Source organism: Bos grunniens, chromosome 7 (genome assembly GCF_055505025.1).
Source record: "Bos grunniens cultivar Pamir isolate PY7600 chromosome 7, Bosgru_T2T1.0, whole genome shotgun sequence".
NCBI lineage: Eukaryota > Metazoa > Chordata > Mammalia > Artiodactyla > Bovidae > Bos > Bos grunniens.
In genome coordinates this window covers 23,871,440-23,892,355 of record NC_141171.1, presented here as the reverse complement: position 1 = coordinate 23,892,355, position 20,916 = coordinate 23,871,440, and the positions used below count along the sequence as shown (strand labels likewise).

The 20,916-nt window shown below is 40.1% G+C and overlaps 1 pseudogene; it reads right to left on the bottom strand.

Moving 5' to 3' along the window:
* Positions 1-11,972: 11,972 nt before the first annotated feature.
* Positions 11,973-20,916, bottom strand: part of LOC147368926 (PR domain zinc finger protein 14-like) — a 32,010-nt pseudogene continuing 23,066 nt past the window's right edge.

Here is a 20,916-nt window from a genome sequence, read left to right as displayed (position 1 = left end):
TACTTTCTTAGAGAGTGAATGTCACATATAAGAAATTTCAAGGCCATTGTTCATCATAGTGATTATGTAATTTATTTTCTAAACTAGGGCACTTTAGAGAATAAAAAAGATGCTAAAATAATTTATGTAATTAAAATTTAATGAAATATAGCTGATTTATGATATTGTTAGTTTCTGGTGTACATCGTAGTGATTCAACAGTTTTGTAGATTTTGCTCCATTTAATTACTGTAAAATATTCGCTATATCCCCTGTGCTGTAAAATATAGCCTGATAGCTTATATATGTTATTCTTAGTGGTTTATAGATCTTAATTCCTTACCCCTATCTTGCCCTCCCCAGCAGGTTGCCACTAGTTTGTTCTTTATATCTGTGAGCCTATTTCTGATTTGTTATATTAATTCATTTTTTTGATTCCACATATAAGTGATAACACACAGTATTTGTCTTTATCTGTCTGACTTATTTCTCTAAGCATAATACCCACTAAGTCCATCTGTGTTGTTTCAAATGGAAAGATTTCGTTCTCTTTATGGCTAATATTCTATTGTGTGTGTATATATTTATACCACATCTTTATCCATTCATCCATGGACACATTGGTGGCTTCCATATCTTGACTATAGTAAATAATGCTACTGTGAACATTAGAGTGCATGTGTCTTTTCAAAATTTTTCATTTTCTTCAGATAAATACTAAGGAGTGGAATTGTTGCATTATATGGGAGTTCTACTTTTAGTTTTTTTGAAGAATCTCCATAAGTTTTCTATATTGGCTGCACCAATTTACCCCCACCAACATTGTACTAGGTTTCCCTTTTCTCCACATCCTTGCCAGTATTCGTTATTTGTAGACATCTTGATGATAGCCATTCTGACAGGTTTGAGGTGTTACCTCATTTTTCTTTTGATTTGCATTTCTCTGATGATTAGTGATGTTGAGCATGTTTTCATGTGCCTGTTGGCCATCTGTATGTCTTCTTTGGAAAAACGTCTATTCAGGTCTTCTGCCCATTCTTTAACCAGGGTTTTTTTTGTTTTTTTTTTTTAATTTTGACTTGATTTATATATTTTGGGTATTATCCCCTTATTGGTCATATCATTCATAAATATTTTTCTTTCAGTATATATTTTTTTGGTATGGGGAATGGCTTTCTTTGCTGTGCAAATGCTTATAAGTTTAATTAGTTCTCATTTGTTTACTTTTGCTTATGTTTCCTTTGCCTTAGAAGGTAGATCTAGAAATTATTGCTGCAATTTATGTCAAAGAGTGCTCTGCCTAAGTTTTCTTCTAGGAATTTTATTGTTTCTGATCTTATATTTAAGTCTTTAATCCATTCTGAGTTAATTTTTTTTATATAATGTGAGAAAATGTTCTTATTCATTCTTTTACATGTAGTTGTTCAGTTTTCAGAGCAACATTCTTTGAAGAGACTATTTTTCCTCTACTGTGTATCCTTACTTTTTTATCATAATTTACCTAAGTGTGTGGGTTTACTTATGGATTTTTCCATTGATCTATATGCCTGGTTTTGTGCCAGCACCATATGGTTCTGTTTACTGTAGTTTTGTAGCATTGTCTAAAGTCAGGTAGCAATGATACTTCCAGCTTTATTCTTTGGTTATTATAGGTCTTTTGTGGTTCCATATAAATTTTAGGGATGTTTGTTTTAGTTCTGTGAAAACTGTCATGAGTATTTTGATAGAGATTACATTAAATCTATATATTTCTTTTGGTAGTATGGCAATTTTAGCAGTATTAATACTTCCAATTCATGATATGAATTATCTTTCCATTTTTTTGGTATCATCTTCAGTTTCCTTCGTCAGTGTTATAAAGTCTTTGGAATATAGGTCTTTCTCTTATTGTTTAAGTTTATTAAATATTTTATAATTTTTATGTGATTTTAAATGGGATGGTTTTCTTGCTTTCTCTTTCATTGTTAGCACTATAAAAAGCAACATATTTCTGAATATTAGACTTGTATCCTCCACCAGGGCTTCCCTGGTGGCTCAAAGGTTAAAGCGTCTGCCTCCAATGTGGGAAACCTGGGTTCAGTCCCTGGGTTGGGAAGATACCCTGGAGAAGGAAATGGTAATCCACTCTCATATTCTTGCCTGGAGAATCCCATAGATGGGGAAGCCTGGTAGGCTACAGTCCATGGGGTTGCAAAGGGTCGGACACAACTGAGTGACTTCACCATCACCATCCTCCACCTTTACTGAACTCAATTTATTCTAATAATTTTTTGGTGGAGATTTTAGGGTTTTCTCTTTCTAGTATCATGTCAGCAATGACAGTTTTACTTCTTTTTTTTTTTTTTCTAATTTGAATACCTTTTCTTTCTCATGTCTGATTGCTGTTACTGAGACTTCCAGTGTTATGTAAGATAGAAGTGGTGACAGTGTGCATCCTTCTTCATGATTTGAGAAGAAGAAATTTCAACTTTCTCCATTGAGTATATTATCTGTGCCATAAAATACCTTTATTATATTGAGATGTTCGCTTTCTTTCAACTTTGATAAGAGTTTTAATCATGAATGGATGTTGAATTAATTGGATGCCTTTTCTGCATCTCTTGAGATAATCCTGTGATCTTATCCTTTCTTTTGTTGGTGTGGTGTATCACATTGGTTGATCTGTAGGTATTGAACCATCCTTGCATCCCTGGAATACAGCTCACTAGATCATGGTGTATGATCCTTTTTGTATATTGTCAATTTGGCTTGCTGATGTTTTGATGAGGATTTTGACATCAATATTTAATAGAAATATTGGCAAGTAATTTTCCTTTTTTGTAATCTCATTGTCTGGTTTTGGTATCAGGGTAATGTTGGCTTCATAAAATAAATTTGGGGGTGTTCCATCCTCTTCAATTTTTTGGAATTGCTTGAGAAAAGGAAAATTTTAATTTTTAAATATTTCCTTATTGACTACAAAATTAGTTTTATTATATGTGTGGATCTATAAGATACTTTTTCTCAACAATTATTTTTAAATGTAATTTTCTTAAAATGAAACTAACATGCATTTATGTCCATGAAACCATTTTTTAAAATCATTAATTATCCAACATTAAAAACAGCATAATTTAAATACTTATTCTTGACACATATGCATCTACTTTAATTAGTTTGAAAACTTTATTAGTCTCTAATAGTATGTCCCTGTTATTCAGCTGGTCTTATTTTTCCAGATTATACAAATACTTTAAAAGTTTAATTTTATTGTTAGTAGTTTTGAAGATACTTGACATTTTTAATGAGCTCTTTTTTGAATACCATACTACTTTTAATGGAGAAAATATTCTGTCTGTATATGGTTTTTTGTTTAACATCCAGGCAATATTTTTTTCTAAATGGCTGATATTCTCAATTTTTATTATTTCCATATTAAAATTTACATATATTTTAACCCATGTATTTTTCCCAGTACTGCATTTTTTTGCTTCATTTAGAATATCTTTTTTCAATAAAAAAATGTTTTTCAAGACTACTTTCATAAATTCTATTTATAATCCTTCTGAAATTTTACCAAATGCATATGCAAATCATAGGCCTTCTCATGTAAATTTTTCCAATTAAAAATAGAAATTCTGTTAAAAGATTCTTCCAACAAGTCAAGATATCACACAAAATACAGTTATAAGAATTTCAGAATTCAATCTTATAAACTACATGATCTTTCATCAGTCTTTTCACTTCCTCACTTATTCCTATATAAATAATTTTTATTTTCTGATTTGCAAGTCTGTCAATAAATGTTGATAGGAATCAAAATAATGGCAGAGTGTTAAGTAAAGGAGTGAACAGGAAAATTTCTGTAGTTTGTATCTCATTGGAATAATCATTATAGAAATGAATCCTTTTATCAAAACTCATCAGTGGACACTTAAGATCTGTGTATTTTTCTCCATGTAAATTTTACCATGATCAAAAAATTCAACCAAAAAAACCCACTCCGAACTATGTGCTCATATGAGAAAAGTTTAGAAAACACACCAGAATAATTTGTATAGCCTAATATATCTTATAGAGATTAAAAATACATCACCTTAAAATAAGAATACATGTTTTATAAACACATACTGGACATGGAACAACAGACTGGTTCCAAATAGGAAAAGGAGTATGTCGAGGCTGTATATTGTCACCCTGCTTATTTAACTTATATGCAGAGTACATCATGAGAAATGCCGGGCTGGATGAAGCACAAGCTGGAATCAAGATTGCCGGGAGAAATATCAATACCCTCAGATATGCAGATGACACCACCCTTATGGCAAAAAATGAAAAAGAACTAAAGAGCCTCTTGATGAAAATGAAAAGTGAAAAAGTTGGCTTAAAGCTCAACATTCAGAAAATGAAGATCATGGCATCCGGTCCCATCACTTCATGGCAAATAGATGGGGAAACAGTGGAAACAGTGGCAGACTTTAGTTTTTTGGGCTCCAGAATCACTGCAGATAGTCGCTGCAGCCATGAAATTAAAAGACGCTTGCTCCTTGGAAGAAAAGCTATGACCAACCTAGACAGCATATTCAAAAGCAGAGACGTTACTTTGCCAATAAAGGTCCGTCTAGTCAAGGCTATGGATTTTCCAGTAGTCATGTATGAATGTGAGAGTTGGACTATAAAGAAAGCTGAGCACCGAACAACTGATGCTTTTGAACTGTGGTGTTGGAGAAGACTCTTGAGAGTCCCTTGGTCTGCAAGGATATCCAACCAGTCCATCCTAAAGGAGATCAGTCCTGAGTGTTCATTGGAAGGAGTGATGTTAAAGCTGAAACTCCAGTACTTAGGCCACCTGATGCGAAGAACTGACTCATTGGAAAAGACCCTGATGCTGGGAAAGATAGAGGGCAGGAGAATAAGGGGATGACAGAGGATGAAATGGTTGGATGGCATCACTGATTCAATGGACATGAGTTTGAGTAAACTCCAGGAGTTGGCGATGGACAGGGAGGCCTGGCATTCTGGGGTCATGGGGTCGCAAAGAGTTGGACACGACTGAACAACTGAACTGAACAAGAAAAACACAACACTCAATGGTATAGAGTGCTTGCTTGGTTGGGCAGTTTGGGTTGGAATGACTTACAGGGGAAAGCAATTAAACAATTGAAATAAAAGTTTTCTTACATTTGCTTAAGATACAACCTTCTGTACAGAAGTCCAATGTTTAAAGAAAATGTTATTAAAATTGTATGAACAATTTTTAAAAGAAGTTTCAGAAACATATTGAGAATTTGTCTGTTATTCCAGTCTACTTGAGAGTAAAATTTCATGAAACTTGGAGTGTGAACATTCTTCTCAATGTAATCAAAAGTCATAGTAGATCAATAGAATAACTCTTAGAAGATTCTAAAACACAAATGACTAATCTTTTTTAGTGAGAAAACAGAATGAGGAAAAATCTGTCAAACTATAACATGAAAATGTGGAATATCTAGATGACAGTTTTGTTTAAGCTTTCAGGCACTATTGAAGCACATTTCAACCTTAAGTGTTGATCCAGGCAGAGACCTTTGAAGTAAATTGTTTACATTGATTTGCAATCCAATAAGCCTTTGTAGTAAGCTATCCTCTTTGAATTTACAACCTTGCTTAATTCAGCAGAAAATTATTCTGTTTCAGAGACCCATGTAGATGACTTGAGCACAATTAAAAGAATTAAACTTGTGATGTTGGTGAAAGAAGGCCTGAGAATCCCTTTGATGACTAGCCGGACACATAGAGCAGTTGTTGCTTATGAAGAACTGAGTCTGACTAAAGGAGTTGAGAGGTCAGAAAGTATTTACCTCAGCACCTGTCACAGGATAGGCAGCCAAACTCTCATTCCTGTAAAACAGCAGCAAGGAAGCTTACCTCCACAAAAACTCATCTCAAGTGAGTGGATACAGAACTTAGATTCTTCTGGTGTTTAGGCACTTCTTAAGTGGCAATTTATGTACTTTCAAAAGATCCATTATGTCAGAGTAGCTTATAGCATGTAGAATTTAAAAAGGGTTCCAAGCAATATCCTAAGAATACCTAGAAGATAAGAAGCACAGCTTTTATGAAACCAAATGTGCTACTGGAAACATTTTTTAAGAGTATTAAAATTTTCTTCAAATTTACCCTCCCAAAGATAGGAAAGTGAAAATTGTTCAGTCATGTCTGACTCTTTGCGACCCCATGGACAATACAGACCATGGAATTCTTCAGGCTAGCATACTGAAAAGGGTAACCTTTGCCTTCTACAGGAGATCTTTCCAACCCTGGGATCAAACCCAGGTCTCCCGCATTACAGGCAGATTCTTTACTAGCTGAGCCACCAGAGAAGCCCAACCTTTTAGTATTTCAAGATTAAGAAAATATACAAGGTCCTTCTTTTATCATTTCTGCAGTCCTTGGTGTACTTTTCATTCTTTTCATTCTGAAAAGTCATATTTAGAACCTTCTATGTACTAAAAGAAAGGCAGTTTGTAGAGAGGTGAATATGCCCACTCAGCAGCAGACAGCCCTGAGTCTAAACTCCAGGCCTTCCATTTACTAACCTCTTAAATAGGAATACTAACAATAGTTGCCTCATAATGGTTGTTATGAGGGTTAATAAATCAATGTATGGAAAGTACTTAGAATCTGGCATGTGACAAACACTGAATAAATGTTAACTATTATTAGTATTTTGTTATTAATTCACAAATTTTCCACAATTCTAGAATGTAAGAGCAAAGCAAAGAATCTTTGATTTTTTAAGCAGGTACATACTTGAATTTATCCACTGGAATTTCCTTCAAATGTAAGAGATTCAGGAATTGGGAGATTAGGTAAATCTGCTTTTTAACTTACAAAATTTCGGCCTAAAAAACAATTACTGGTTTTTATCAGGTGATGTCAATCCTTGATGCCATCACTTTCAAGGCTTTCTTTTTGTTTTTTTGTCCCATCAAGAACATTTACTTATCTGACAAAGATATTATCTGACAAAGATAATTTCTACCTTCTTGTAAGTTAGATCCTTTGAAACTGTTGCTCCCTGGCAAAGAGACCAGTCATCGTCCACCAAACTTGACAAGGGTAATGTGATCTATGACTGGCGAAGCAGCCAATGTATTAGCTGAATGTTAAAAAAATAAATTAATAAACGCTAAGTGGTAGCATATTCAAAAGCAGAAACATTACTTTGCCAACTAAAGTCCATCTAGTCAAGGCTGTGGTTTTTCCAGTGGTCATGTATGGGTGTGAGAGTTGGACTGTGAAGAAAGCTGAGCACCGAAGAATTGATGCATTTGAACTCTGGTGTTAGAGAAGACTCTTGAGAGTCCCTTGGACTGCAAGGAGTTCCAACCAGTCCATCCTAAAGGACATCAGTCCTGGGTGCTCATTGGAAGGACTGATGCTGAAGCTGAAACTCCAATACTTTGGCCACCTCATGCAAAGAGTTGATTCATTGGAAAAGACCCTAATGCTGGGAGGGATTTGGGACAGGAGGAAAAGGGGAAGACAGAGGATGAGATGGCTGGATGGCATCACCGACTCGATGGACATGAGTTTGGGTAAGCTCTGGGAGTTGGTGATGGACAGGGAGGCCTAGCTTGCTGCGATTCATGGAGTTGCAAAGAGTCGGACACGAATGAGTGACTGAACTGAACTGAAGTGATCTTTTATGTGGGAGTTAATATATAAATAATGGATGATAAAGGTGTATTTACTCTGAGACCAGAAGGTGGCATCAGGTAAACCTGAGGCAGTCTGCAGTATCGTCTATAGTTCAACAACAAACTGGCATAAGAATACAAAAACCCCTAAACAATCTGATTTTATTTTATTTTATTTTATTTATTTTTACTTTACAATATTGTATTGGTTTTGCCATACATCAGCATGCATCCACCACGGGTGTACACGTGTTCTTCATCCTGAACCCCCCTCCGACCTCCCTCCCCATACTATCCCTCTGGGTCATCCCAGTGCACCAGCCCCAAGCTTCCTGTATCCTGCATCGTACCTGGATTGGTGATTCATTTCTTATATGATATTATACATGTTTTAATGCCATTCTCCCAAATCATCCCCGCCTCCCTCTCCCACAGAGTCCAAAAGACTGTTCTATACATTTGTGTCTCTTTTGCTGTCTCGCATACAGGGTTATCGTTACCATCTTTCTAAATCCCATATATATGCGTTAGCATACTGTATTGGTGTTTTTCTTTCTGGCTTACTTCACTCTGTATAATAGGCTCCAGTTTCATCCACCTCATTAGAACTGATTCAAATGTATTCTTTTTAATGGCTGAGTAATACTCCATTGTGTATATGTACCACTGCTTTCTTATCCATTCATCTGCTGATGGACATCTAGGTTGCTTCCATGTCCTGGCTATTATAAACAGTGCTGTGATGAACATTGGGGTACATGTGTCTCTTTCAATTCTGGTTTCATCAGTGTATATGCCCAGCAGTGGGATTGCTGGATCATAAGGCAGTTCTATTTCCAGTTTTTTAAGGAATCTCCACACTGTTCTCCATAGTGGCTGTACTAGTTTGCATTCCCACCAACAGTGTAAGAGGGTTCCCTTTTCTCCACATCCTCTCCAGCATTTATTGCTTGTAGACTTTTGGATCGCAGCCATTCTGACTGGCGTGAAATGGTACCTCATTGTGGTTTTGATTTGCATTTCTCTGATAATGAGTGATGTTGAGCATCTTTTCATGTGTTTGTTAGCCCTCTGTATGTCTTCTTTGGAGAAATGTCTATTTAGTTCTTTGGCCCATTTTTTGATTGGGTCATTTATTTTTCTGGAATTGAGCTGCAGGAGTTGCTTGTATATTTCTGAGATTAATTCTTTGTCAGTTGCTTCATTTGCTATTATTTTCTCCCATTCTGAAGGCTGTCTTTTCACCTTGCTTATAGTTTCTTTTGTTATGCAGAAGCTTTTAAGTTTAATTAGATCCCATTTGTTTATTTTTGCTTTTATTTCCAATATTCTGGGAGGTGGGTCATAGAGGATCCTGCTGTGAACTGAATAGACTTTTTTCAAAGAAGAAATACAGTAGGCCAACAGATACATGAAAAGGTGCTCAACATTAGAAATCATCGAGGAAATGCAAATTAAATCCACATGAACTATCACCTCCCACTTGTTAGACTGGCACATTTGTTGTCACAAAAGCAAGAAATAAGTGCTGGGGAGGATGTGGAAGAAAAGGGACTAACTCTTGTGCCCTCTTGGTGGGAATGCAGATTGATGCAGCCCATGGATAGCAATACAGAATATCCTCAAGAACTAAAATAGAACTAAATAACTAAATGGCAGTTCCACTTGTGGGTATATGTCAAAAGATTTGAAAACAGGATATCAAGCAAATACCTGCACTCCATGCTCATTGCGGCATGATTATTCACAACCACCTGATGCTCTACAGTCCCCTGTGCTGTGTTACACAAGGAGTAATTTTCTACATTAACTGTGCTTTTCACTGGGATGAACTTTGGGGCAGATTAGCTCTCTTTCACCATCACAGTTTGTAATTTTATGTTGCCATTACGCAGAAGCCAACACGACATTTTAGGTTGGTAACTGGGGACAAGATAAAATCTGCATGCCAATTGCTAAGGAACATAAAATACTCAGATGATGCCTGGATTCAAAGTTCTGGCTAAAAAAAATTCTGGTTTTGGTTGTTAGGTAGCAGAGTTTGTAAAGGCAAAATTGATAGAGAACCAATAAATTTCAGGAGTTGGATTGTCAGAGAAATCTGAGGCAGGCATCCAAGGCTTCTGATTGCTCAATACCTCTGCTGTTTTTTAGGCCATAAACCAGGCAGCAACAACATCTGGACTGCTGAACTGGCATGGTCACCAGCAGCGGTAGTCTTTATAGTATACCTCTCTCTAGTATCAGAAAGAGATATTTACAGGAAGCAGAGCAAGAGGCAGCCAGTTAGGCAGAATAAGTAACTTGTACTACTTCCAGAGTAGGAAACCTCTGCTTCTCGGGCCCATCTGGATATGATGTAAATCCTGGACCCAAATCACTACTACCAGGACCTATTCCTCCATTTCTAAATAAGAACTTCTCAATCTTTCCTCCCATTGTGGTTTGAATTAACGGGGTCCTAAGAAACCATTTCTGAATCTGTTCAATTAGAGATCCTGAATTTGGAACTGGGGAGAAGGCAGTGGCACCCCACTCCAGTACTCTTGCCTGGAAAATCCCATGGATGGAGGAGCCTGGTAGGCTGCAGTCCATGGGGTCGCTGAGGATCGGACATGACTGAGTGACTTCACTTTCACTTTTCACTGTCATGCATTGGAGAAGGCAATGGCAACCCACTCCAGTGTTCTTGCCTGGAGAATCCCAGGGACTGGGGAGCCTAGTGGGCTGCCGTCTATGGAGTCGCACAGAGTCGGACACAACTGAAGTGACTTAGCAGCAGCAGAGGAACATGTGTTATTGGATAATAACTAGATACAACTGGATAGAGAAACTGGTTGTTACCCTTTGATGGGGGAATAACTGTACTTTCATTTATACATTGAAGTTAGTTGGGACATTTTTGAAATTACAGGTATGCTTGTAAGGTTCAAGGAGGAAAGAGAAATTGAAAAGACACAATTTAGACAGTTCAGCATTTCCAGAAACAATCAGAACCCACACACAAATTAAGAAAATGGAATCAAAATCATATCAGTTCTCTCTCATATCATACATCAGTGGAATTCAAATTTAAATTCCATTAGAAATTACAATGAAACTTGATCAGCTGATTTTAAAAAAGAAAATAGTAAACTGTGTAAGAATGCCAAATTTTTCACCGTTAAAAAAGTTAATAGCTTTATTTAAATATATTGACATATGATAAATTGCAAATTTGAAGTGCATATTTTGATACATTTTGACATAGGTACATACCTGTGAAATAACCACCATCAAGACAATGAACATATTCATCATCCACAAAGGTTTCTTCCTTTCTGTAGTTTTGTCTCCCTCCCAAACCTCCCTGCCCCTTGCTAAGTATAGATTTCTATTAATAAGTTGCTTTTTTTTTTTAGTACTTCAAAGATGTTGCTCCACTATGACCAGGTTCATATTGCTTCAGATAAGAAATATTTTGTCATCCTTATCTCTATTCGTTTGTATGTAATGTGTCTTTTTTCTCTGGCTGCTTTTAATATTTTTGCCTTTATCACTGGTTTTGAGCAGTTTGATCATGATATGCTCTGGTGCCGTTTTTAAAATGTTTCTTTTGCCTTTGTAAAACTTCACGCTGTGCACTATACTTTTCATAAAATTAGTAAAAAATTGAGCCATTATTCTTCATATGTTTTTTCTGTACCTCCTGTTTCTTCTCTACTTCTGGGACTTTAATCACACATACATTAGGTTGCTTGAAGTTGTCACATAGCTCGCTAATTCTCCTCATTATTTTAGACTTTCTGCTCTCTTTTTCGTATTTTGTAATCTCTGTTGCTATGTCTTCAAGTTCATCAATTATTTGTGCTGCAATATCCAGTCAGCCATCAATCGCATCCAGAGGATTTTTCATTTCTGACATAATTTTAAGCTCTGGGATTTTGGTTTGGAGTTTTTTGGATCTTTTTTATATTTTCCATGTCTCTATTCAACATGCTCAGTTTTTTACTGAACTTATTAACCATGTGGAATATAGTTATGACAACCAACTTTATATCACTGTTAATTTTAATATGTTTTCTTATTTGCTTTTTTTTTTTAAGGCAGAGGTTGCATCCATTTGTTTCACTTTTATTTTTTTCTCTGTGAACGGGTGAAGGGATAGAAGAAGAAGTATGCTGGTGAACAGAAGTAGGTTCAGCAGCTTTGGAAATATGAGGACATCTTCCTCCATCTGGGTAGTGGCCATCTGGTTAGACACGCCCTCAGTTTTGTGTTCTGCGTTAGAGTTGGAAGGGAGACATTCCATAGGCAAGTGGAGAAGCTGCAGGAAAGAGCCCAGTCCTTCCACTAAGAGGGCCTCACTGGGTACGGCAAAGATGTGTCATCCCCTTTGGAGGACCCAAAGCAGGATGCCTGCTTCCCCTGCTTTACAACCTGTAGGCTCACCGGAATATCCAAAGATATTATAGCAATCTCCATACCACAGGAGGAGCTCTTGGTTCTGGTAGGTCTCCTTACAGCTTTCATAAAAGATCTGCCCTTGACATAGTCTGGCCACAAGGTTCTTCTCCAGCTGGCACAGCTGACATAGGATGTCCAGTTCCTTGCACCTCATTTTCCATCAATAAAGTGGCTCAAATGACCATCTTCAAAGATCTCCCATGTATTAAGGACTTGTGTCTTGACTTCACTGGTGTTGACCACTTTATGCTGAAAGGTCCCAAACCTGATTCCTTTGGCCCCCAAGCTACTATAGAATACCCCTAAATCTGTGACTTCACCGAACTTCCATCTGCTGGAGGTGGAGACCTTCTGGTAGCTGAAGGGAGTCGTTATTCAGAGTCTGAGGAGGAAAATCAGACCTGGAGCTGTCGGTGGGGATCAGGAGGCTGGAAATTGCATGGTGCAGGTGAGCTGAAAGCTGCGGGCTGGGGATGACCCAGTATAGACCTACGTGCAGGTCTTCCTGGGTAAAGTGGTAGCGGTGAGATGCCCTCCCCTCAGTTCACGAGTTTGGGGCTGGAGAATTCCATCAACAGAGGAGCCTGGTGGGCTACAGTCCATGCGATCACAAAACTAGACCTAAGGACTGCACAGCTAACACTTTGACTTTCCAGAGCTCACTGGGGGACTCAGGTAACAGCAGGGAGGGCTTTGGCCTCTCAGGTAATAGCAAAGCATCCCTGGGCAGCAGCAAAATGAAAATTTCAGGTTCCCAGCACTGTCCACCATCACAGTGGCCGCCAGTGTGTCCCAAGTCTTCGCTGGTGGTGACTGCCATTCTGGAAGTGTGCCACCTCCTTGGGGAGGTGAGGAATTGGGTACCAAGTTGGCAGCTTGCTGTACCAGGGCAGGTCATAGAGTGGCTCCCTTGGCAAGGTCAGGCCAGTGCACACAGCAAGGAAGATGCTGTCCAGAAGCCTATGTGGACAGGGACTGCAACTGTGAGAAAGGTTGGAAACCCTCCTCTTTGGGGGTCAGGGCGTACCTGTAGTGGCCATAGTTGGGGGTGGACGGTAAAGGTGCATAGTATGCAGCTAGGTGTTGGGAGCTTCTCTGGAGCCAGTCAGGCAGGAAGCACCCCTTGTCCTAGGGTCCAGCCTCCCCTGGTGGCCACAAGGCCACCCCAGACCACCCCAGCATGGCGAGTCCCTGCCCGGAAAGCTTGCCACCTCAGGTGTGCTGGGCTTTTCAGACCTTGTTGTTTGCTTTTTATTAGTATTATTTTTCCCCCCTAATTTGGGGTTGTCTTTTCCTGGGTTTCCCCAATGTCAGACATTGAGAATTTTGCCTTAAGTGCTGGACATTTTTGCATTGATAACGTGTATGATTGAGCTTTGTTCTGAGATGAGATTAAGTTACTTGGAATAGTTTCTACTTTTGAGACTTGTTAGTAACAGAGTAGTGTTTGGGCTAACTATAGCCACTCAGTTCCCATTTCCACCATCTCAGGTCAGGAAATCGCCCAGGCTCTGCCTGGGTTTTTCCTCCCTGTTCTGTTGCCTGGAACATTCAAGGTCATAAACCTGTGACAGTGGTAAGCCTAAATTTGTTTCCTTTCTCTCAGTGATCATTTTCCTTTTTCAATGTCTTAAAGACTATTATTTGTGTATTTTGTCCAGTATTTCTTCTGGAAGAGTAAATCCAGTCTCTGTTCTAGCTCAGTTTAAAGTAGAAAGCAACTGAGATGATTTACAGCGAAATGTTTGAGAGAATTTTCTCTAATATAAAATAATTAAAGCACTGGTTATTTGGTACAGATGTAAAAAACTGATCATTTTGACAGAAAGTGACCTATCTATATGGAAAGTTAGTTATAAAAATAATTTTAACTCTTTTGAATTGACAGAGAACCTTTAAGCTACCTAAAGGTAGTGCTGAAAATTCTGATAAGTATTTGGCAAAACCACAGTTAAAGATCTTCACTTGAGTCGTAAAAATAAATTCTAGTTGAATTAAAGTTCTGAAACATAAAATTACTTTTAAAGAAAATAAATCAAAATAATCTGGGGACTGTGGGTTATGGAAGCTCTCTGTAAACCAAAATTAGAAGCCATAAAGTTAAATTGATAAATTTGACTATATAACATTTTTAAAGTCTCTGCAACCAATACACTTCACTATAAGCAGTGTTAGAAAGCAAGATGTTAGAAAGCAAGATGGAAAAGAATATACAAACAGTGAACACTGGATTAATAGTAAAATATGTAAATGGTAGCCAAATAATGAAAATCACAGACTAATGGAAAACAGGGAAGAAAATATAAACACAATTTATACAATTTCTTGTTATACACCCAGTTTTAATACTATACTCAGAAGAAGGAATAAACGAGTATTTTCATTGCAGTATTGTTTATTACTGTAAAATTGGAAGCAGCCTGTATGTCCATTAGTGGGAAAATAAACTGCAAATAGATTATGGTATATACAGCCATGACATACTATATATCAGGTTTGAAAATGACATGGCAAACTCTCCAAGGGACTTATTGTGGTGGGCGAGAGGGAGAGGGATGGAAGCAATTTTTATATTACATGAAGTGTGACTTTTCTGTGAAAAACACAAAGATATACATGCATGCATCAACATTGTATGTTTCTCTAAAAACTTAAGTGTGTATGTGTATTTAAAGAAAAAAAAAAAAAAAAAGAGCCTGTAGCTATAATCTGATAAACTGGTATAAAAGCAGGGATTGCTTGTGGTAGTTGAGGTAGGTTTTTACTTTCATCTATTTCACCTCCTAACACTGAGAGTGCATTCTTCATTCCTTGTAATAATTGTGTAAATAATGCTGAACAAACACTTAAATGAATTGTATATTTGGAAGGAAGTATGTATATAGCAGTTTGTGTGTGCATGCAAGGGCGCCGGTCAGTGGAACGCAGTGGGTACCTGCTGTTACTGTAGCACAGTATCCCTTCTTTTTCCAGTTTATAGAGTCTTTTAGTTCCCTTTTTGTTTTATTTTTGTTTTGCTTAAGCTAGTTGAAATTGAGTTTGTATCACTTGCAACAACGAATTCTTGATTTTCTCACAAGGGCATTTTTTTGTTCTATTGTTCATTTTGTTTTAAAAAGTACATAAAAACAGCATGTTACTGTATAAACTCCTGCTTCTCTTCAGGAAATGAGTCACTAACCATGTATGGGACATAATTTTAATATCATGGAATTAGAAGGGTAGATTGGGGAAGGAATGGTGCTTTGGAAATTTGCTTTTAGAAATGTATTCATTATACAGAGTGAAGTAAGCCAGAAAGAAAAACACCAATACAGTATACTAATGCATATATATGGAATTTAGAAAGATGGTAACAATAACCCTGTGTATGAGACAGCAAAAGAGACACTGATGTATAGATCAGTCTTATGGACTCTGTGGGAGAGGGAGAGGGTGGGGAGATTTGGGAGAATGGCATTGAAACATGTGTAATATCATGTATGAGACGAGTCGCCAGTCCAGGTTCGATGCACGATACTGGATGCTTGGGGCTGGTGCACTGGGACGACCCAGAGGGAGGGTATGGGGAGGGAGGAGGGAGGAGGGTTCAGGATGGGGAACACAGGTATACCTGTGGTGGATTCATTTCGATATTTGGCAAAACTAATACAATATTGTAAAGTTTAAAAATAAAATTAAAAAAAAATGTATTCATGATTAAATAAGAAGATTTTGTTTCTATATTATGTGGGTGAGGCTACAGATCTGAGCCATATGGAATTAAAATGATATATTAATAAATTTAAAGGTGTTAGGTAGTTAGAATAGGAAAAAGGAGTCCAAAATGGTGGTGACTAAAAGACAAAGAAGGGAGAAGCCTGCAAAAATGGAACAAAGGAAGGTCTGAGGACCAGAGTGAGAACTTCAGGCGAAACAAACACACCCGCTTCTTGGCCAGCCCAGTTTGCATAGGGCAGGCTCAAGGGGTGATGGGGAGGAGACAAACATATAAAAAGAAGGAAGCCAAGATGGATTGAGGCCTCTTTTGGGTCGGTCCGCCCTCATGCCTAAGGTTGTATTTTCCTTTGCTTGCCAAATAAAACCGAGCTGTAACACTGGTCTGCTGCTTCAAGTTTTTGCTGCAGTGAGACAGAACCAAGGAAATTACGCACTCCCCCAACATATCTGGTGCCATGACTCAGATTTAACCTGGCTGAAACAACCTCGGTTTGGCCCCTACGAGGCAGAGGCCAAGCACAGCAGAAGCCCAACTTTGTGAAAGCTCCTGCAGTGGAAGCTGATCGCAAAGAAAACCCAGTGCAGTGAAAGTGAGAAGAAGCCCAGCATGCGGGGAACCAGGACTGCAATAACAAATTTGACATCAAGCTCACACAGCTCAGTCTCAGATTCCAGTAGACCTCCGGTTAAGGTAGGAGGTCCTTGCTCATATGGCTGGAAGGACATATGGCTAGCAAAATCTTAATTCCTTTACAATCTCTTGATTCTTGTTTCTTGAAACCCCTGCAGACAGGTGAGTGGCAGTGGGTGCAGTGAGGGACTCTGGCAGGGGTTACTCCCCAATGTGTCCCAAAGGCTCTACTATCGGCTGCTCCTTAGTAGCTGTTGCCCAAGTGCGTGAGGGTTCCTCTTTCCTTAATCTTTGTGCCAAGGATCAGGCCAATGAAAATTGTGAGCACAGGTCAGGTACTTAGCAGTTTTTCTGGCAGATTATGAAGGGGTTTCCTCGGCATGTTTTTCTCACTGCATTTTCCTTCAGTCCTTCAGCTCCTCTCTCCATCTATGCCACTGCTTACAAAATATTGGGCAGGTCATCATCTCTCCTGAAGGGGAAAAGTTGTGTTTGAAACTGTTTACCTAAGATTAGGACCCAAACCCACGTGGCAGGGACTCTGTGCTATGCTTAGCCACTTAGTCGTATTCTGCTGGGTCTTGAGCCCAGCCAAAACCCTGGGTGCCTGATTTTAGGATCTAATGAAGCTCAGGTTCTTGATGTCTCATTGCAAAAAAAATTCAGTGAGAAACACAGCAATAGGTAAGAGGTGGATTTGTTCGGATTCAGAGAGAAGCACACTCCAAGAGTGTGGGCCATCACTGAGGGCGAGTGCGATGGACATGGAATGTGGTGAGGTTGGTTTTTTATGGGCTGGGTGATTTCATATGCTAATGAGTGGGAGGTTCATTCCAACTCCTTTTGACAGTGTCTTGGAACTGTCCTGGCACCTCTGGTTGTGTCATTTAGCTTGCAGATTGAGGATCAAGGTTTAGTTGAATTTGCCTGGTCATCTTGGGCCCATTTGATTTTTAATCTGTTTATGTTATGCCCTTGGGCTATGTCATTCTTTCAAAAGTTGTGCCCTGCCCTCTTCCCTCCTATTTCATGCTCTTTTCCTGAGCCCCTTCCTGGCCCACAGTGTTTCCTCTACAATCTTCTGGAGGGACAAACATAAAATAGCTGGCCCTTGGGAGGGAAATACTGTATAATATCCAATCCTTCTAGATATTCAGGCCTTCATCTTCCATGTTTCCTACAACATGTGCAACAACAGCATCTCTCAGTGAACCCTCTAGGGCGGGTGTCAGGCACACAGTGCTAGAAGTCCATCTGTTGGTGGCATCCCTTCAAGGGCAATTGGGCTTCCAGGGATAATTTTTGCCACTTGGGAATTAGCCCTGCAGGCCATTTGGGCCCAAACCCTTACTAACCTTCTCCTAAAGTCACAAACATACCCCTCGGATCAAATCGCCACTCCACTTTTATTGAACATCTGGTCTGTTGTCTCTTACTGATTTGTTCCTAAACCACTTCCTAACTCCTACAACCAGGACCCTGCTGCCTTGTAGACAACATCGCTCCACCCTGCTTATTATTAAATACTCTTAATGCCCCTAACAGGACCAAATAACCCACTCCTTTGTCATTACTTCTGTTATTACCTAAAGTGGATCTATGACAATAAAATGTTTACCATTGGAAACACCCTAAACTGCTTTTGTGGAGGACTAGGGAAGAAATCAGTTACCTACATTCCCTCAGAGCAATAAGAGGATAAGGCTTATGGCTGTTGCACCAGGTTCCCAGTCTCAGGGCGCAGGCTTGGATTGCTTTACATCATGGTTTCTATTCCCATCCATGGTGGACAAACTAGCAATGAGTAAGATTGCTGCTGCTACTGCTGCTAAGTCGCTTCAGTCGTGTCCGACTCTGTGTGACCCCACAGACAGCAGCCTACCAGGCTTCCCCGTCCCTGGGATTCTCCAGGCAAGAACACTGGAGTGGGTTGCCATTTCCTTCTCCAATGCATGAAAGTGAAAAGTGAAAGTGAAGTCACTCAGTCGTGTCTGACTCTAGCGACCTCATGGACTGCAGCCTACCAGGCTCCTCCGTCCATGGGATTTTCTAGGCAAAAGTACTGGAGTGGGGTGCCATTGCCTTCTCCGATGAGTAAGATTACAATCCCTTAATTCTGCCCAGCACTAGTCACACTGGAGACCTTGGGGATGCCCAACTCCAGCGTGGGGGTCCCAGGAGGTCGACCTGCCTTGACCTGTCTAAGGATCTGGTCCTCAGGTGGTTGTCATGCCTCAACCTGCTTGGGGATCCACCTGCCCAGGGGTCCCAGGAGGTCAGCATGCCTTGACCTGCCTAGGGACCCAATTCTGAGGAGGCTGACCTGCCTCAACCTGCCTAGGGATTCGATCTCCAGATAATTGTGATGCCTCAACCTGTCTGGGGATCTGCATCCTGATTCAGGGACACCCAGCTCTCAGGTTGCAACAGTACTGGGTAGGATAAGCTTCAGAAAGACTCACCCCTAAGGAAGCCCACCCATGGAAATAGAAGGATGCCTATTAGTTGTGGGACTGTGCCTGGTCTCAGCAGTAACTCAGAAGCCTAATGAGAATCCCATTGCCTTTCTGGAACATCTAAAAAGGGACCTTCAAAAGTTTACCAATCTGAACTTAGACTCTTATGAGGGACAGCTGATTTTAAAGGACAAATTCCTGTCCCAATGTGCATCAGACATCAGGATAAACTTACAACAGCTACAGCAGCAGGACCCTGCTGCTTCTTTAGATGAGATGGTCCAGACAGCCACCAATACCTTTTATAACAAAGAACAGGAGAGGGAGGCCAAGGGCCCAGGAAAGGGAGAGAATGAAAGAGACGAGGCATGCCCAGATGCTGGCCGCCTTCCAGGGAAGTCCTATGGCAAACCCCAAGTCCTCAAAGGACAGGCACAAGGCAAATGTCTAATCTGTATACAGGCCAAAGAGTGTCCAAACCATGGCTGCTGCTGCTGCTAAGTCACTTCAGTTGTGTCCGACTCTGTGCGACCCCAGAGGCAGCCCACCAGGCTCCCCCGTCCCTGGGATTCTCCAGGCAAGGACACTGGAGTGGGTTGCCATTTCCTTCTCCAATGCATGAAAGTGAAAAGTGAAAGTGAAGTTGCTCAGTTGTGTCCGACTCTTAGCGACCCCATGGACTGCAGCCCACCAGGCTCCTCCGTCCATGGGATTTTCCAGGCAAGAGTGCTGGAGTGGGGTGCCGTTGCCTTCTCTGCCAAACCATAGCAAGTCTCCTTAAATGGCTTGCTACAAATGCCATCAACTGGGACATTGGGCGGCACTCTGCCCTTGGGACCCAAAAGCCTCAAGGTCAGGCACCAAGCCTTCCCTCACAGTGGTTCAACAGGACTGAAGTGGCCCACTCCAGCCAACCCGACTGTCACAGATAACCATCACAGGGCTGGAGCCAAGGGTACAACTGCATGTGGCAGGTAGATCCGAGAATTTCTTGTTTGATACAGGGGCTACCTACTGTGTCCTGACCTCCTTCTCCAGAGCCTTCTCCTCCCAAACCTGTACCGTTTTGGGTGCTACAGGAGAGACAATTACAAACAGATGCACCAGAGCACTTTGTTGTTGGGATGGACAAATATTTTCCCACCAGTTTCTGGTGGTCCCTGAGTGTCCTACTCCCTTATTAGGAAGCGATCTTTCCCTGCCTTCAAAATCTTGCAGCTACTGCAGTCCTGATAGAAGATGCTATAAAACTCTCTGGGGGCAAACTATTTTTGCCAGCCACCAAGTAAAACAACTCCTGAATCAGAGAGGCCATTTATGGATGTCTGATCAAAGGATTCTCAGATATCAAGTAGTGCTGATGGAAAATCCAGGCCTGACTGTATCCCCTTGTGAGGTTCTTAACCCAGCTATGTTCCTGCCTACCCCTGAGGGCTCTCTCCCCTTTTACTCTTGCCTAGAAACTTTAGGCCACTGTACAAAACCCCGAGAGGGATTGTCAAAAGATCCTCTGACCAATCCTGAGGAAATCTGGTACACTGATGGGAGCAGCTTTGTCTTGGATGGAAAAAGAAGAGCTGGATATGCAGTAGTCTCTAACTTTGAGACCATAGAGGCTAAACCTTTGCCACCAGGTACTTCAGCCCAATTGGCTGAGCTCACAGCCCTGACTCGAGCTTTAGAGCTGGGAAAAGGAAAAAGAGTAGCCATTTACACTGACTCCAAGTATGCCTTTCTGGTGCTACATGCACATGCTGCTATTTGGAAAGAAAAGGGCCACTTGGCCATGTGAGGGTCCCCAGTCAAATATGGTGATCAAAGCCTTAGGCTCTTGAAGGCAGTCCATCTGCCCGCCGAGGTTTCAGTCTCCCATTGTAAAGGACACCAAAAAGGGAGCACGGAAGTGGCACGAGGGAACCAAGTAGCTGATCAGGCAGCTGAGAGAGCAGCAGTACAGAACAATGACCTAATAGGGTTTGCCACCTTAGTTCCACAGACTAATTTGCTAGAAACTCCTTCATAT